Source organism: Pogona vitticeps, chromosome 6 (genome assembly GCF_051106095.1).
Source record: "Pogona vitticeps strain Pit_001003342236 chromosome 6, PviZW2.1, whole genome shotgun sequence".
In the NCBI taxonomy this organism is placed as follows: Eukaryota; Metazoa; Chordata; class Lepidosauria; order Squamata; family Agamidae; genus Pogona; species Pogona vitticeps.
Window position 1 is genome coordinate 102,723,353 of NC_135788.1, and position 17,573 is coordinate 102,740,925.

General features: G+C 39.4%; 1 long non-coding RNA gene across 1 annotated transcript; it reads left to right on the plus strand.

The window, feature by feature from the left end:
* Positions 1 to 1,798: 1,798 nt before the first annotated feature.
* On the plus strand, positions 1,799 to 17,187 carry LOC144583682 (uncharacterized). Its single transcript, XR_013537611.1, has 3 exons — positions 1,799 to 6,111; positions 7,322 to 14,289; positions 15,965 to 17,187. It is a non-coding gene; the product is annotated as an uncharacterized LOC144583682 (long non-coding RNA).
* The last annotated feature ends 386 nt before the right edge of the window (positions 17,188 to 17,573 follow it).

The window sequence follows — 17,573 nt, forward strand, 5'->3', positions numbered from 1 at the left end:
AAATCTTATTCAAGGCATGTAACTGAGTTTTACTCTAACATTACTCTGCTTCTCTCTGTCTTTCTGGCCTCCCTTCTCACTACCCACAATTCTATATGAACAAATACATTAAGGGGAATATGTTGATAAATATCTGCCAAGGATATTTGGTGTCACTAAGAATTGTTTGAGGGACAGAGGTCAGAGTCTGTCCAGGAACAGCCTTTGTAGGGTTTCCTACCTCAAATGATTAAGAGTTTTATCATTCCCATCCTGGGTTAATGAACCACAGTCACTTTGTCAGCAATCTCTCACATATATAAATAAACAGTACATATATTTGCACTTCCTGTGTTTGAGGAAGTGGAAATTGTTCTGCAAAAGCTCACACTGAAGTAAAAGATAATGGCTGAAATCCTGTTGCTTCGTGTAGTAAGTTGAAACTAGACTAGGCCCATTGAATCAACTGAATTTACAGAGAAGTTGATTCATTAAATCTTCACTGATTCAATGGGCCTACTCTACTTGTGACTTAATATACTAAGCAACAGGATTTCAGCTTATATTTTGCCTCCTCCCACTTTCTTTTCACCTTACAATTCAGTCAAAATACTAATGCTGACTAATGCAGCTACTTTTCGGGAAATGGCTGGTGGAATGTTATTTTAATTTCATCATGGTGTGTGTGTGTGTGTGTGTGTGTGTGTGTGTGTGTGTGTGTGTGTGTGTGTGTGTGTGTGTGTGTGTGTGTGTGTGTGTGTGTGTGTGTGTGTGTGTGTGTGTGTGTGTGTGTGTGTGTGTGTGTGTGTGTGTAGTGATGATAATGGTGGAAGGCTATCTTTTATCACTTTGTCCAGCCTGTGGAAAATAAATATCCAGTCCAGAACTATCCAGAACTATGATTGGACTCCTGAAAAGAAGATTTCAGTGAGTGACATTTTACGTACACTGGTGCCTCACTTTACGATTGGCCCACATTATGACGAAACTGCATTACGAGGATCTTTTTCTAATCACAATTGCAATCGCAAAACGATGGTCTGAATGGGGTTTTTTCGGTTTGTGATGATCGTTTCCCTGCTTCGGGAACCGATTCTTCGCAAAACGATGATTTTCCTCCAGATGATCAGCAGTTTCAAAATGGCCACTGGGTAAATAAAATGGCTCCCTGCTGTTTTCTGGGACAGATTCCTCGCAAGACAGCCACCAAAAATGGCTGCCCTATGGAGGTTCTTCGATGGACGGTGAGTTTCCAGCCTATTGGAACGCATTGAAGGGGTTTCAATGCGTTTCAATGGGCTTTTTATTTTCGCATTATGACGTTTTCATTCTACAGCGATTTCGCTGGAACGAATTAACATCACAATGCGAGGCACCATTGTACTTATTGGGGGAAGAAAGTGAAGAGAGAGAGAGAGAGAGAGAAGTAAACTTCTACTGAAAAACTTCTGTCAGAGGAGGGAGGGATGTTGGCTAATGATGAAGCGTACCGTTGAATTAAACAGTAATTCCATTCCCTAGATCATTAAGGGATGAAAGAGAGAGAGAATAAAAGAGCAATAAAATATACAGTACGGCTGATAAGAACTGAGTAATGAGTTCGACTTTGGCAGCTGCTTAGAGAAAATGAAAGTAACCTCATTGAATATATCTGTGATGAGTCTCAGTCATCCAGGTGAGATTATCTGGAAGCTGAGTAATAGATATCAGAGGTCTCCTACCAACTCTCCTCAGACTGAAGAAGCTACTTGGATGAGTAGTAAAACATTTCAACCTAATAAAAAAGAAGTCCAGTAGCCATGACTCAACTTCTACATAACCTCCTTGAAGTACGAGGGGTGGCTAAAAATTAATCTGCTTAAAGTAGAAAGCTATTTGAATCTGGCTTCTGAGTTTTGAAATACAATCAGGCCAGCAAACCCCCCCCCCCCCCATTAGTTCAACAAGGAGAAGAAATGAACTGAAGGAGATAAGCTGTGAGGATTATTTGAGGCTTCAGAAGTAAGTTTTCCTCTTCCACAGGTGTTAAATCAGGAGGGAGAAATAAATGGTATGTTCAATCAACTGGGCTTAAAGCAAGATTTCAGGTTTTTAACACAGATTAAACTGATAAAAGTGTTTGGAAAAGGATAGTAGCATTCCCTCTGACTTAGTTTTGTCAGCTAAGTATCCTGGAAGAAGTAAATGGTGTGCCTAAAGTGGATTTTATGAGAGAAACTTGAGTTCCATCTGGTGGCGAATCTGTTAAAATACATCATAATTGATTTAATACATTATAATGTATATAACATGGGGAATTTTGGCAAGTTCAACGCTGCTGAAAGTAGCCTTTGTTGGAATACAACAGGGCCATGGGCCTAGAACCTGGGTAACCCCCAAATAAAGACTAGAAAGATAAAAAATAATTATATGTCTAGAGAGAGGACAGAGTAAGCATTTGGCTTCGAGAAGAGAGGAGGAGAAGCATTCAAGAGAGAGACCATCTAATAGAAATACAGCACACCTACAATGTCTGGAGCAATCAAAAATGGCAGGAAAAGCTGAAGAAACAGAGTTTAGAGATGGTAGGTGGGCAAGCCCTGGGAGGCCTCCCTGGGGTCCCTGCCACCACAATCGGCACCTTCAGACGTCTCAAAGGGCTTTCTCCCCAACATCTGAGGAAGGCCTTTGAGAGCTTCGAAGGCAAAAATGCAAGGAGAAAGGGCGGGAAATTCAAATTTCTCAAAAGGCTTCCTCTGATGTTGGGGGGGGAAAGCCCTTTGAAACCCCTGAAGGTAATTTTTTGAAATGCTGGAACGGATTAATTCCGTTCTCATGCATTTCAATGAAAAATGGTACTTCAACTTACAAACTTTTTGACGTACGATCGCCTTTCCAAAATGGATTAAGTTTGTAAGTCGAGGTACCGCTGTACTCCAAAAATAAGCCCCAGTTAAGTGAAACCCCATCCTCCACCATTGTGCAACCTTGTATAGTAACCAGAAGATGATAACATGACTGTACAATAAAACATCCCCTGAAAATAAGCTATAATGAGATTTTTGGAGCAAAAATTAATAGGAAACCCTGTCTTATTTTTGTGGAAACATGGTATATACATGCAAATTTATATTCGCAGTGGTGGTGGGTTACACTGCATATTTGAGTTGTGATTTTATTTGTCATTTATGTTTTTGTTATATTTTATTATAGTTAAAAAAACTTTCATCATGCATGGTGAAATGTATTACTTCACTTCTGTTTTAAATTAATTTAATGCTGTTCATTTTCTCTTATCTTTTCTGTTTTGCATTTTGAGCTATTGTTTTTATGTGTTGTCCTTTACTATATTTTTTCCTGTGATTTTTTAAAAAAAATCACAATTGGAAGTTGCCCTGGGGACCTGTATTATTTGTGTAACAATCTCTTCAGTAAATAAATAAAAATAAAATAAACATATAGAAAAGCAAATTTGAGTAGAAATTCAGGAGAAAAACAATACATTTTCTCTGTGTTGCAATGTGTTCCTGTTTATGTGTATTGGTAGAAAAATGCAGAAAAGAACCTTGACATTGTATAATTTTTTTCGATATGATTTTGTATTTTTTAATGTTCGCATTGGTGACACAGAATGCAAAAATTCGAAGTGAAATAACTTTGGCGAAAAGCAAATGTGGGTTAATTTTAGATGTTCTAATAGATGAATTAGGGTTCCAGATACACAGAACATCCTTTCAAATTATAACATAAGAGATGAAATTTTTTTAATTTCAGAAGCAGAAAATCAGTTGAATCTGAGGGGGCTTTTGTAAAATTTCAGGTTCTGATTTTCAGTTTTTTCTTTCTTAATCTCAGGTGTTTTTGACTAGATCAACTACATCTACAGGATCAATTCATGCCTTCTGACATGGACGTGGGGAACCACTAGCAATTTCTTATACAACATGTGTAAGTATATAATGCAGTTACATTACTAATACTACTTGTTCAGTAATGGAATTCATTGTGGGCGGTAATTGTGCATTCTTATGCCATGAAGACATTGCAAAATAGGGGCGGGCTGAGAATGAAAAGAAGGGGTGCTTTCTTGTCTATCTTTGCTTGAACAGACATGAACAGAAACAAACTGGTGGCAGTTTCAGAGTCCCAGCCTTTCACCAGCTGTTTCCTCATCCTCTCAAATGATGAGAAAATAACTCCACACAAATGTAGCTCTGCTTGCACGTGGGTAAACATGGAAGACTTGGCAGCAAATTGTTTTCACCAAAGCGAGGTAGGTTGTTTTTCTGGATGTGTGCTGATTGCACAACTAGGAATGTGCCCAGGAGCACAACCAGAACCTGTTCATAAATGGCAATTTCACAAAAACATATATAATTTTCCATATGCAAGGTTTACGACTGATACATAATCATTTCTGTGAAGGGACCAGGCTCATAATCTGAACTTTCTTTTCTGCTTGCCTCAGCACACAAAGGACACTTAGTTTTTCAGAGACCAAATCCTAAAAAGCAGATTGATATCTTACATTTTAACTACAAGTTTTAACTTAACATGGAGGTGGACAATGGATATTCCCGGGAACCCATTCGTGTCTTTGTGTCTCCCCTCCCCCTCCCAGTGAACCTTTTTTCATGGCCTGTAATCCCTGGACATTCAAGGAGTGGGTGTTCACCTTTTAAACAGGCCACAAAGTCCCCTTGTTTAATACAATACAGTAGGAACCCATTATCTACAGGACCAGTGTCCATTGATTCACTTAGCCACAGTCTAAAATATTAAAAATATTAAAAGAAAAAATCCAGAAAAAACCCTTTTTCACATGTTTTATCAGAACTGGCCACTAGAGGGAGCTTGACACTATGCTATGAATATTTGTTAGTGAAGAATATGCAGCATGGTCTCCGGTGCCCTCTAGTGACCAGTTCTGGTGAGGCAAGTGGAAATATTTTTCTATTTCCCCCCCTATTTACCATGCTATTCTATTTTTCTGTATTATTTATTTATGTATGCTTTTTTGGTGACCTATGAAGTCCCTGGAATCTCCGGGGAACAGAAAATTGTCCCTAAAAAATCTGCCCACTCCTGATTGAACTCCACAAGAACACACTCTGTTCTTGTTGCCATGCATGATATTCAAGTAGGCCTCATTTTGTCATGCATAATCTTCAACTGGACCTCCTTTTTCTCCCTCATGGTGACAGGGCTGCAGCTTGGCCTTGGCTCCAGGTAAATATGCTTTTCCATTGCACTGTGTTCTTGCACCTTGGTTGCCAATCTCAGTTAAATTAAAATTCTGTTTCACTCCCTATTGCTAGCAAATGTCAAAGACCCTGGTTTGAAAGGGAAAGAGGTGGTCTCTCGGATGGATGCTGGGGTAGCCATAAACAGTGCTTACCCTCTTGTTCTCCACTGTGAGAGAAAGGTCAAGCTGATCCTGTTCTTTGACTACAGTGCTGGGGACCCTTTTGAAGTAATTCATTGACTTTAAAGCTGGGGATCCTTTTGAGGTAATTAATTGAATTTAAAACTAGAATAGTTCTTATGTCCTTCATGTCCTACCTAGAAATAGGGATATAGATGTAGTAGTGGGAACAATACCAGCCATGTATATGCACATTGACACTCAAGTAAGAAACTTCAGACTCGATGAAGAATATCCTCAGGTATTAGTATTGTTCCTATTATTTGCTGGGGGGTATGTGTGTGCATGTGTGAGTATATATGTGTGAGTCAGAGTAGTATGATAAAACTTTCACATATGGCTTTAAGCTTCATAAGTCATATACAATGCTGGTAGAAGGAACCATTTTATATCACATCCCAAGCTAGCTAGTGAGGTAGTTCGAAAAGTCCCTGAAGGCAATAAAGAAAAACAAATGCTCTTTTCAGCCAATTAACCAACCAATGAGAGGGCCATTATTTTTCAAAGGAAGTGTGGTAATTTGATAATCAAATACATTGAAGTCTCTTTCTTTTTCACGAAGACTGTCAAAAAGGCTGCTGAGTACTGTAAAGTCTGTGGAATAAAATTTCCTGTTATAGATGACAGTGAACTGCAGGACAAAGACAACCCATCCAACTGCTATGTCTTCAGAGGAGACGACCTAACCGTCATGCATTTCCCGCTGTTTAACAAAGTCAACTGTCAAGGTAAGAAAGGAATGGGTTTCATTTGGGCATTTTCCAGTTGATGGGGTATTAGAGCCAGAATGATTAGGTTGGAAGAATATAAAGGATCATCTTGCTGTGACCACTGGAAACTTGCTCATCTCACTTTCATCCTCAAATTTAACTTCAGTTAGACTCCCTGTACTTTGCACTCATGAGCACATACCTTCTTTCTGACTATGCATTTCCAGAATGGGGAACAATTCCTTCATTATGCCTTATTTTTGCTATTCAGACCTGCATAGTCTGTGGTCACCCAAACAAATACCATCTGACAGGACTTCCATTAAAATTCATTTGATCACAATGTGCTGCATACTCAACATATGATGAGAGCAACATACAGTTGCTATCCAGTTCTATACTGCATGATAACTTCCAGAGGCCTCTTTTCCTCTCTCCTGCTTTGCCCATTTCTGTATACCTGGAATGGGGTGCTTTGGACCACCACAGTTTGTTAAACTTCCCTTAACATACCAAGTGATATGGCACAATGGGAACTGCTGTCCAACAGCTTCTGAAGGAACTGTCCAACAGTTTCTGCTAGACTTATTTCAGCCTAAGTCTAGATTTTTGCCCTGACAACTTCGTTGCTTCATTGTGTTCTAAGCATGATTCCAGGCTGTAGTTGGGGAGCATGCCACAGAATGTGGTGGATAGGTTTGTTGAAATGAAGCAGGCCTGGATTTGGACAGTGCATGGATGGGGAACCCAGAAACCTTCACCAAATTTCATGAAGGAAGAAAGGAAAGACATTGGTATACTAAATAATGGACGTGGGACCATAAAATGGAAGAAGTTTGCCTGTCAATCATTTGGTGGATTGTAATAGGTTTTTGGTATGCTTTGGTTAGTTCTTTAGATTGAAAGGGGTACAAGCCATATTCTAGACAAGCACTGAGTCTCGTCTATACGAACACAACAGTCACATGAACATACGAGGTGGCCCCATGTTGGTAATTGGTTGCAACAATACAGCCAGGGGATCATTTATATTTAATTGTTCACAGTTCTGACACTGCAGTGTAACATTCAGGCTGTGATCTTCTATGATTCTTTTTTTTAATTACAAGGGGGGAAAATGACCCTTAGGTGAGAAATATTTCTGAGTAAGCATGACCTGTGTGCATTCTATTAAAAAGTAATAGTGGTATATGTTCTGTTCATCCCACAAAATGTACTTTGTTTTCAGATAAAATTGATGAATACAGAAATACATTTTCTACATTCAAGTGGAGTTACACCAAGGAAGAAATCTGGCAGCTGCTCACTGCAGCAAAGAAGAATGTAGAAGATGTTCAGCAACAGCTTCAGGAGGAGATCAAGCGTATTGTGGGTTCTTCTTCAAATAAAGCTTAGTCAGATATTCTCCATCTTATATTTCTCAGGATCATGTCTAAAGAGACTTCATACTTCAACTCATTCTATTTGCCTATTTTCTCTCCTTATTCTTTTTCCTTTCTCCAACCTCCCCCATTTTTGTTCCTTCATTTTGCTTAGAGATGACGGCAAGGAAAATGTAGCTGTTGACGACAGGTAGCTACAAGTGTGATTACATTTATACTAAAATGTTTAAGCAATATAAAATAGTTCTCTTCTACTTCTTTTTCCTTCTCCTCCTTCCAGAAGTACACAGCATGTAATGCAGCTGAACCAAGTATATGAACTATCGTGCAATGCACATACTTAAATCCAGTTTTAAACTCTTCGAGTATATCATAATTGTAACGATCACCCTGCTTTGGCTCAGGTAGAAGATTATTGGCGTGTACCAATGAGAGCTGTTGGGAGGCGGAGCCAGAGAAACTAGAAGGGAGGGGTGAATCAGAGTCTAGGGTGTTCAGAGAGACAGAGTTTTGGAGAAGGAGTTTAGGGGTTTGAGGTAGAGAGAGTGTGTTTAAGGAGTGATTAGTCAGAGTGTGAAGTGTATTAATTAAGATAGAAGAGGTTAAAGTAAAATACAAGAGCTTTGTGTAACTTTAAGAATGTGCTTAAGAACTATTCCTTAAACAACTTGTAATCAATAAACCTGTTTCTGTTTGAAAGTTCAGTACTGAATGGACCTCAGTCTTTCATAGGAAATATAGGTTGATAAAGAGATCAACCGGTGGCAGCAAGGAAGAGGGCATATTGAAATACTCGCGTGAGCTCTTTGTTTGGTGAAACAAGCAAGGGCCACGGGGTAAACGCCACAATAATCAACTTCATTTTAGACAAAAGATTGAAATAATCCATCAGGATCTGAATCCCTTTAATTGTTCAGTAGATCAGGTTGGGATGTTCAGAGTACTGTCTTGTTCTCTGGATGGGTTGGCGTGCTGCGTTTGTGGGTGGGCATGTTGTGCTCGTGGGTGTGCGTGTTTCACCATCATTTCTTTTATACTATATTTTAATTTCTGTATCTCTGTATTCCTACAATATAGATCAGTATCAAATTTCTCCTCTCAATAAAGCCTTTTCGTCAACTCAGTCATAATCTTGAGTTCATGGTGCTTCTCGGTGCTCAGATTCAACCAGTGGCTGGAGGAATGCAAGGTTTCTAAAAAGGATTACTATTTGCTATCCCTGTTTGTGTTTGGAAGTGGCCCAGAGAAGTAAAGCATATGATCAATCATCGGAACATTATGTGATTATCCGTGAAATCTTTAGTGATAACATGCCACTGGAGCTATTGCTTTTGCTATGCCAGATTGTATGTGTGCAATGCTGAGAACTGAAACTCAGCCTCACTTTCTGCCTGTGTGTTCCTGTGTGGACAGAACTAGATATGCTTCTCTCTGCAGATAGAATTACAAAAAGGAGAGAGGGAGAAATACTAGATTTCAAGAAAGAACTATCAGTGCAACAGAGAATGGAGAAGTGAAAAAAAAGAAATGATTTCCCCTTCTATTGCTATGGAAGTCAGCACTCAATTGGGAATGGACTAAGCAGAGGGATGTGGGCATCTGCTAGCACAAAAGATACAATTCAGTGAGGTGAGATAAAGAGATGGTTACCTATCAGCAGGATCTCTTATCAGAGATCCTAGATTGTTATCTGTGAGAGATTGTATGTGGGTGGAGAATCTGCTGGGTTTGCTATTGAAATTGCTTCATGGGAAGGCAATTATGGCATTCCTGAAATGGGTGTGAGTATTGAACCAGGGCTGGGTATTGAACCAGGCTGTGGGGAATGACATATAAACTGCACTGGAAAGATAAACAAGAAGGAGCAGGGAAGAATACAAGCTGGCAGGCCCTGCTGGGGAGAGGAAGGAAGATCAAGGCAAGTCTTGCTTCTTGGTGGGATTCATGGAATTAAGAAATTTTGGGTTAAAATATTTAAAGTTACAGGCAGTTCCAAATAAAAGTTTTGACCTCTGTATAGAAGTTGATCATCACATATGTCAATCAATTACCTAACTTGTAACATAACTTTGGGAATAATTGAGGCATAATGAAGTTCCTTTAGTAAGATGTAATTACAGGTAATATTGTTATTTTCTCCATGCAATGTATAACATTTACTCATTACTTTTTCTTGTTGTCTGAAGGAAAACAAATATACTTATGGGGATGTTTTGAAGGAATTCCTTCAAAACCCCTTCCCAAGCTTTAGGACATTTTATAGATTTCTTCCCCAAAAGGAATTAAAATGTAACAAAAATATATAGTGGCCCAAATCTTATAAATTCTGTATGCTATCATAAGCTAAATGGTATAAATTCTCTCTCTGTGTGTGCATGTTTTAATTAAGGAATTAATTATTTTGTTTCTTGTCATGAACCAGAATTAATGAATAATGAAAAATGTAACCCAAAGAAAAGTGTAATTTTTATGGTAAAGAGTTACTTGGGGGGGGAGCTTATATCAACATAGAATAAGAAATTACTTTGAAAAAGTAAAATTACTTTTGAAGCTCTGCTCTACGATGAAGTAGCCCTCCTGAGGAAAAGGATGGAGCTAGAAAATATGTCAAGGATTACAAAGATTATAATTTGGCTCTGAGGGCTATTTTTCAGTATGGAGGTTATCCTGGAATCATCTTTCATTCTTTCATTTGTCCAAGCCATACAATATTGTCTACATGTTGCATATTCTTACAAACTTGCTTCTAGTAATCCAGGTTATGATGAGTGATTTTTCACATGAGCATACATTGGAACAATGTTAGTTTCCTCATCTTTTTTCTTTGTCCGTGATGATGGTGATAGAGATATGGACAGTCTCTCTCTCTCTCTCTCTCTCTCTCTCTCTCTCTCTCTCTCTCTGTGAGAGAGACTAATTTCTTGTAAGAATAGCACCATAAATTATATCACTTGTCTGTCTAACATAATTCCACTTTCTCTCCTTTTTCTCCATGTGCAGCAGATAATAGTTGGGGTGATATATTTAGAAGGGAATCTTCCATATTGCATTTCCATCAAGATACGGCATTAAACATTGTTGAAATGTGTGCTTTGATTCCTGATGTGCCTAGAAAAAAGATTGTATTACACACACATAGAATGGATATCAAGATCAAGAAAGCTTCTTGTACAGGGTTCAGATGGGTGTGACTGACAAATAAGACTGAACTGTGTCTGGGCTTGAATGTTCTCTGTGAAAGATAACATTACTTTGCTTAACAACTGGCCAACAGTTTCCTGAACCATCAAGTCAGGCTGCCCTTAACACTAAGGTTAAAGACTGCAAACAAATATACCATTCATCATCCAGTAAGTCATACATTCAGCATGTGACAGAGTTTGTCAAGACCTCCTTGAGGCAACATAATTTTTCACCATCCGCTTACAGATCAGTATTTAAAAACAAATTAACTTTCCTTTTTTTTTTTTTTTAATACTTTGGCAAACTGCTAACAAGGAGAAGAAGCCAAATTAAAGAATTGAACCGCTAGAGGGCTCAATAGTTTAGGTATCTGGCTGTGGAACCAGAGGTTGGGAGTTCAATTCACCATTGTGCTTCCTTGATGGGCGTTGGCCTCAAAGATCCAGACTCCAGAGGGCCCCTTCCAGCTCTAAGTTTATGCAGAGTTACATTGTACAGCAATTAAGGTCAATTAATCAACAAAGCCAGAGAGTTAGCAAAGGTTATCTATTCTGCAAGCTCTGTAAACAAACCATCCTCACTTTAAACCAAGCACAGGGAACCTCTGGCAGCCAAATTCGATTTAAGAGATCTTCAGTTTCAGAAAAAGTCCAGTGGTGGGTGAGGCCTGAACTACACAGCTAAGAATAAAAAAAATGTCAGTGGACTTGAGATGAAAACTACTCCTGCCAATAAGTAGGCTTCAGGAGGGGGAATTTCAACCGTTCATAATGGGAGAAAATGCTAAAAAACCACACAAAAAACAAAATATTAAAATGCCTGCTGAATGTTCCCTCCCCTTTCCCTCATCTTCAATTCGTTCAGATTCCGCTCAGATCAGAAAAAATCCCAGGAGATGCTTTGTGAAAGCTTTTTTTAAAAAAATTGGCCAGTCTGGTTTTATAAACGACAGTTAAAATACCCTCACTCACTACGTATGTAGACTATGTACTCCAAGTGGTTTTTACTTGTTTACATTGACCCTCACTTGCTGCTTTTTTCCCCATCCATTCCAAAATTGTTCTTTTTTTGTCACCCTGAATCAATTGGTGTCATCCACAAAATGGGCTCTTTTGCTATTGGTTTATTAAGTGATAATCCATCCCAAAACAAAATCATCCACAAAATACCTGAGGATGAGATGACTTATATCCATTAAATAAGCATATAAGGCAATAATGTAAGTGTTCTCTGTGCCTCCATAAGCTTCCCTTTCATGGTCAAATCTAGTTGCAAAGTTGGGCTTCAGGCAATTAATATACCACCAGCACCTTGCTGGGTTGGAAAAACCAATGTATGATTGACTTTACATGTATGGAAAACATCGACTGGATTTTGGCCTCAGTCTTAATTTTGTGGCCTTTCTTCTGGTTCCATCAATTTGAAATTTATTTCAGTTTTCCTTCCCAGATGAAATTCATAAAGATTTTTCATGTGCATATATTCCAGCTCATTTGTTTCTGTATACACATTCCTCTTTGACTAAAGAAGGGTTGGGCAAGCCATAGCCTGCTGGCCACCAGATACCTCCACACTTTTTTTGTGGCTCCTGTCCTGGAAGTTGTTGTTTTTCCACAAGACTGAAGATGTTTTACCAAAGCAAAGCAAAGCAAACTGGATCAGAGCAGCATGCTTCCTCACTAAAACAAGTTGTTTAGGAGCAAGAACTTGAACAAGAAGACTCCAGAGTTGTTTAAGAGGACTCCGGAGTCAAGAGTCTTTTCTAAACAACAGCCTTGCTCTCAGAGTGCCTTGCTGTAGTGCAAAAATGCATTTTAATTAAAAGGAAGTGGGGTTTTCCTACTTCTGATGGCTGCAGCAATGCCAAGGTTTGGCTGCATTGGAGGGAGAATGCATCTCATGAGAGAACAATGTTATACCTGTAGGTATCACATTGGCTTCTTGGCCAGCTAAAGTTGCCTTTCCTCAATTAAGATAATTTTGTGTATGTTTTTAGTTCTATTCATTGTTAATTGTTTATATCTTTAAAATATACACATTGAAGGTCTCACTTATGTGTGAAAAAAATTGCAGCTCAAACAGAAACATTCTGTATCCTTACAGATGCCCCCTCTGGTCCAGTTGCTGGAAAGGTTGATTTCATACCAAGCAGGAAGAATGGTTTTATTTTGGGGAGAAATTTTGTTGGTGCATTTGAAGCAAATCAGACTGTAACATATTCTTTCTTGGAACAAATATATGCATGTACAGGCTTATCTCAACAGCAGATACCCTAACTCTATGACTGGAATCCTGTCTGTGCTGGTCCTGTGGCAGTGGTAATTTCCAGACATTAAAGAATCCCCCTCATGTTCCAAGGCCCGCACAACTTCTAGGTCAAAAGTGATCCCTATGGAGCATCAGAACCTGGAAGCAGGGGAGGTGGAAATAAGAATATTTTCATTAGAGATTATAGGTTGCAGTTGATGACATTAGCAACCTTACAAATGCAGAGCCATGCCAACAGGATTCTGATCAACATACTGTGGCACTTAGTCTATGAAATATCTTGTGGCTGACAATGGTTAGGACCTTTACCTTGCCCACTGCTGGTTCTCTACCCTATCTGAAAGATTCCTGATTTTAACTGCTCCAGGCTATGCTAGCAACGCCATTTTGTGTGGGCTGCAGAAGATGACTGTGGCTGGTCACTGAATGGATTAGTTACATTCTTCATCTCATCCCAGTATTAACTATCAATACAATACAATCTTTATTTGCGGTCTCTGACCCATTAAAATACATACACGTAATATTTAAAATAAGTGGAGGCAGTTAAAAAATTTCAAGACAATTAAAACAGTATAAAGTGGTAAGATAGATTACCCTTATGATGTTTTCTTATATTTATGTTATATACCATCAGTCAGTATTAACTATCCTATAATTGCTTTTCCCATTTCTCTTCCACTTTTCCACATCTCTGCAATGCAGTGCATTATGTTTAAAAGAAGATGTTTTATGTTCTTATCTCCCTAAGCTTGCAGTCTGTTGTGTAGGTCTTAAATCCACCTCCACCAGTTTGATGCAAGAAATGTGTCTCACTGAGAGACATGTGCACTGAGACTTTGAATGGTCTTACAAAGTCTAGGGCAGGACCGTAACGACAATGAGATAATGTCTGGGATAAGAATTGTGCATATTAAACTTTGCTCCAATTCATTCCTCCACTTATGTGGATTCATCTTATATTTCATCTTAGAAGATTTGTCTTACCTTATAATGTTGCACCACAAGGACACCTAGGAGTTCTGCACCATCGGAAGCTTTTGAAAAGTGGATTGAGCCATCCAGCTTTAAAAGCTATAAACAACAGAAACAAACCGCAGGTCTTACATCCAGTGGTTCCTTCCTGCTTGTGGCATTCTGTGCTTTCAGGAGCGGAATTAATTGAATGTATTTGCTTGTCTTATAGTTAGTATTCCTTTTCCAGCTGTAAACGAGACCACAGGAAATCCACTGCTAAAGAAAAGAATCGATTCCCAGTATCTCAAGAATTCTGGAATACTAATTCATTTATTCTGAGTGTGAATTCACTGAACTGTTTGTGAAGAAACAGGAAGACGATATGGACCTATTTGGAGCTCGGAAGGTAACGTTATTCTCTTTCAGTCAATCAAGTTTAGTAATAATCAATAAAAATTGTTCCTCAACATGGAATTGTGACTAAAGCTGGATCTATTCCTGACCTGCTTCTATTCTGTATCCATGTTATGAGGAGACTTTAGGGTAGGGATAGTCAACTACGGAAGTTGAGATGTTTTTGGCTGTAGCTCTCTTGATCCCTCACCATTCACTCTATTGGCTAGGCCTGCTGGGAATCTGAGCCCTCAAACACTCAGAGGGCTTAGCCCTGCCACAGGGCAAGGCAGCGCCCAAGGGAGTTGATGGTGAGCAAAGTCATTGTTTCCTTTGGCAAAGTCCCAAGAGACTGAAGGTCTAAATTTCTCTAGTTCTAGGTCGCAGCTCTCAATGCTGTTAACTGTTAGCTTCTGTTAACTTCCTTGAGGGAAGAAAGCCTTTCAAAGAGAGCTTCAACAGCTATCACACCTACTTTTTGAGAGGTTTCCATGGGATCATTGTTAACATTGATAAAGTGACATTGGGTTTGGGTATTTGATAAGGTGAATATTAACACTGCAAGCTCTGAGGGGACAGGGGACACAGGTTCCACTGAAAAATATTCCTGGACCATATTACCATCCCTTTTTCTGGACTCATTAAGGCAGATTTCTGGGACCCAGCACAGCTTGATTACTGACAGCTTTGCTTCAACTACCTGTGGTCTTATGGCTCTTGCTGGCCCCTTCATCAAATACTTAGCCCAAATTCAGACCACTATTCAGAGAGCTGCCTTCCCAAACTTTCATTGGCTCATTTATCCACCTCTAAAAATGGGGAGGGAGAAGAGAGAGATATTCAGGGAGAATTTGCTGCCTGGTGAGGAGACATACAGGTTAACTGCCGGCTTACTTGACTTACATTTATGAGGGTTTCCTACATTTGCACCTTCATTTTCTCACACCTTCCTTTCTTTCATATTGTTGGAAACTTCCATCCACTCAAAGCTTCATGAATTTCTTTGAAGGCTTCCCAGCATGTGATGGAGTTTTGTTCCCATGAGTATTTCAGAAGTTACAAATTGAACAGAGAACTGATTTTTTGTAAAGGAGGAGTGGTGTATTTGGCCCAAGTAGTGGTAATGATAAAGGCACCTCTTAGCTCCAAAGTTGGAAACATTGGCTGAAATCTGGTAGCAATCTACAACTGGAATTGGCTCATTGAATCAGTGGGGATTTGTTGAGTTATCTCCCATGTAAATTTCATTGATTAAATGGACTTACCCCAGTTGCAACTTATTATTGGATTTCTTACTACATAGCCAGTGACCATGTACATAATACTAAGACATAGTCTGGAATTCTCTAATTCTTTCCCACTTTCAGAACAAGCTCTAGTTCTCTGTCAAATATAGACTATGGCTGATGCAACCCATATTTTTCTCAATTCAGGTGGAACAATAGACAGTGGTTTATTGTGGAAATGAGGGGAGTGGTTTGCAAGACTGAGACTTACAAATTACTACTAGACAGGTGAAGTAATTCAATTAGGTTGCTACTAAACATCCTTGGGAAACAGGTGCCAATGAAGCAACTTCCCCAAGTGGTGATTTGGCCACAGCTTTGTGTCACATGCCCTGCTCTCAACTGTGTCCCTAAGAGAATGGATTTTTTTTCCTTTATTGAAGCTGAATGTTTTATTTCCAGGCAAAATCTGAAGTCGAGGTCTCTAAAACTCTCACAAAGGGTGAACAATCAGCTATTGCCACTCGAAAGGAAGTGGTGAAAAATGGTCTTGCCAAGTTCGGCATTGAATGCAGTCTGGTAAGATTTCATTTATCCATTTAGAGCATTACTTCCAACAACAACAATAACAACATAACACACCACCAACAAAAACAGCAATTAACAAAGCTTTAGCAGATGTTTCAATGCATAACGTTTGCATGAGTTTCTTTGTTCAGTTCTGCTACAAATGATAACATAAACTTGCTTTAATTCTTTCTGGGAAGTGATTTATCCTGTAAAGATATTCATAGTAACAGAAGTGTTCCTACTGTTGGAACATATTATGTACACTGACTTCAGCAATTCAGCCAAGAATTTTCCCCAATATCTATCTGGAGATGCCTGGAGTTGAACTTGTGTCCCACCACTTAGTTACTTTCCCATGTGTGTGTGTTGCCATATCTGTTGCCTGTGTCCCATCTTGAGAGATGTTAGCGATCTCATCTACACCGGAAATTCGTATACATTTTATTTGGAACCCAATTGTTCTTGACCTAGATTGAGGCTGCAAGTACTTCATAAGGTGAGAAATAGGCTTGATAAGGGGAGCTCAAAGGCTGGCTGAATCACTACACAGAAGAGGCATAACAAGAGTTCAGGGTACAGGCAAGAGAATATCTCATTTATCGCACTTGTACCAGGCTGCCAATCTAAGAAGGGAACAGTCAGGATCAGGTCAGTGGAAGATTAATCCAGCAAGAAGTCAGCTGAAATCCCGTTGCTTTGTGTCATAAATAATAACTAGAGTAGGCCTATTGAATAAGGGGGGAGGGATTTGACGAGTGTACTCCTCCAGAAGCTGAGCTTGCTCTAGTTGTGGCATGCCATGCTAAGCAACAGGATTTCAGCCACTGAGTATCGAACAGGGAACAAGAAGCAATGGAGACAAGTGGGCTTGCTTTTTTCACTTGCTCCCGCTATGTTTTTATTTAGCTGCAGCATAAGTGATTCTGTTCCACAGCTATAGCTATTTGCCTGCTTGATCCAGGCTTGTCCCTGAAATACCTTGTCATTCTCTGGCACTTTGGGAACTTCTTATTTTGGTGGTTTCCACTTCATCTAGACTGGAGGGGGTCTTCTGTGGAAAGGCCTCACTTTGCCTTTAGAGACTCTGGGGAGGGGCCGCCAGCTGGGTCTCATGTCCCTTGTCTGATGCTGATCGCTCCAGATGAGTCATGTTATCCTGGCCTTCTTCATCTAAGGATGACTCTGTCATCCAAAACATAACACCTTTGTATGTTTATCGTTAATACTGAGATGATGATGCACTTCAGAATAGAGATTTCTCGGTATGTCCTCTTTCTCTTCTCTTAGGACAAAATCCCCAACATAGCTGTCTTGGGATCAGGAGGAGGTCTGCGGGCCATGATTGCCCTTTACGGCACTCTAACAGAGCTGAAGAAATCTAAGCTCTTGGACTGTGTCATGTACTTGTGTGGAGTGTCAGGTTCTACCTGGTAAGTGGCTATGAACTGTTAATTTGAATGGCCATGCCAATTATTATGCACTAAGTGATTTCTGACTTAAG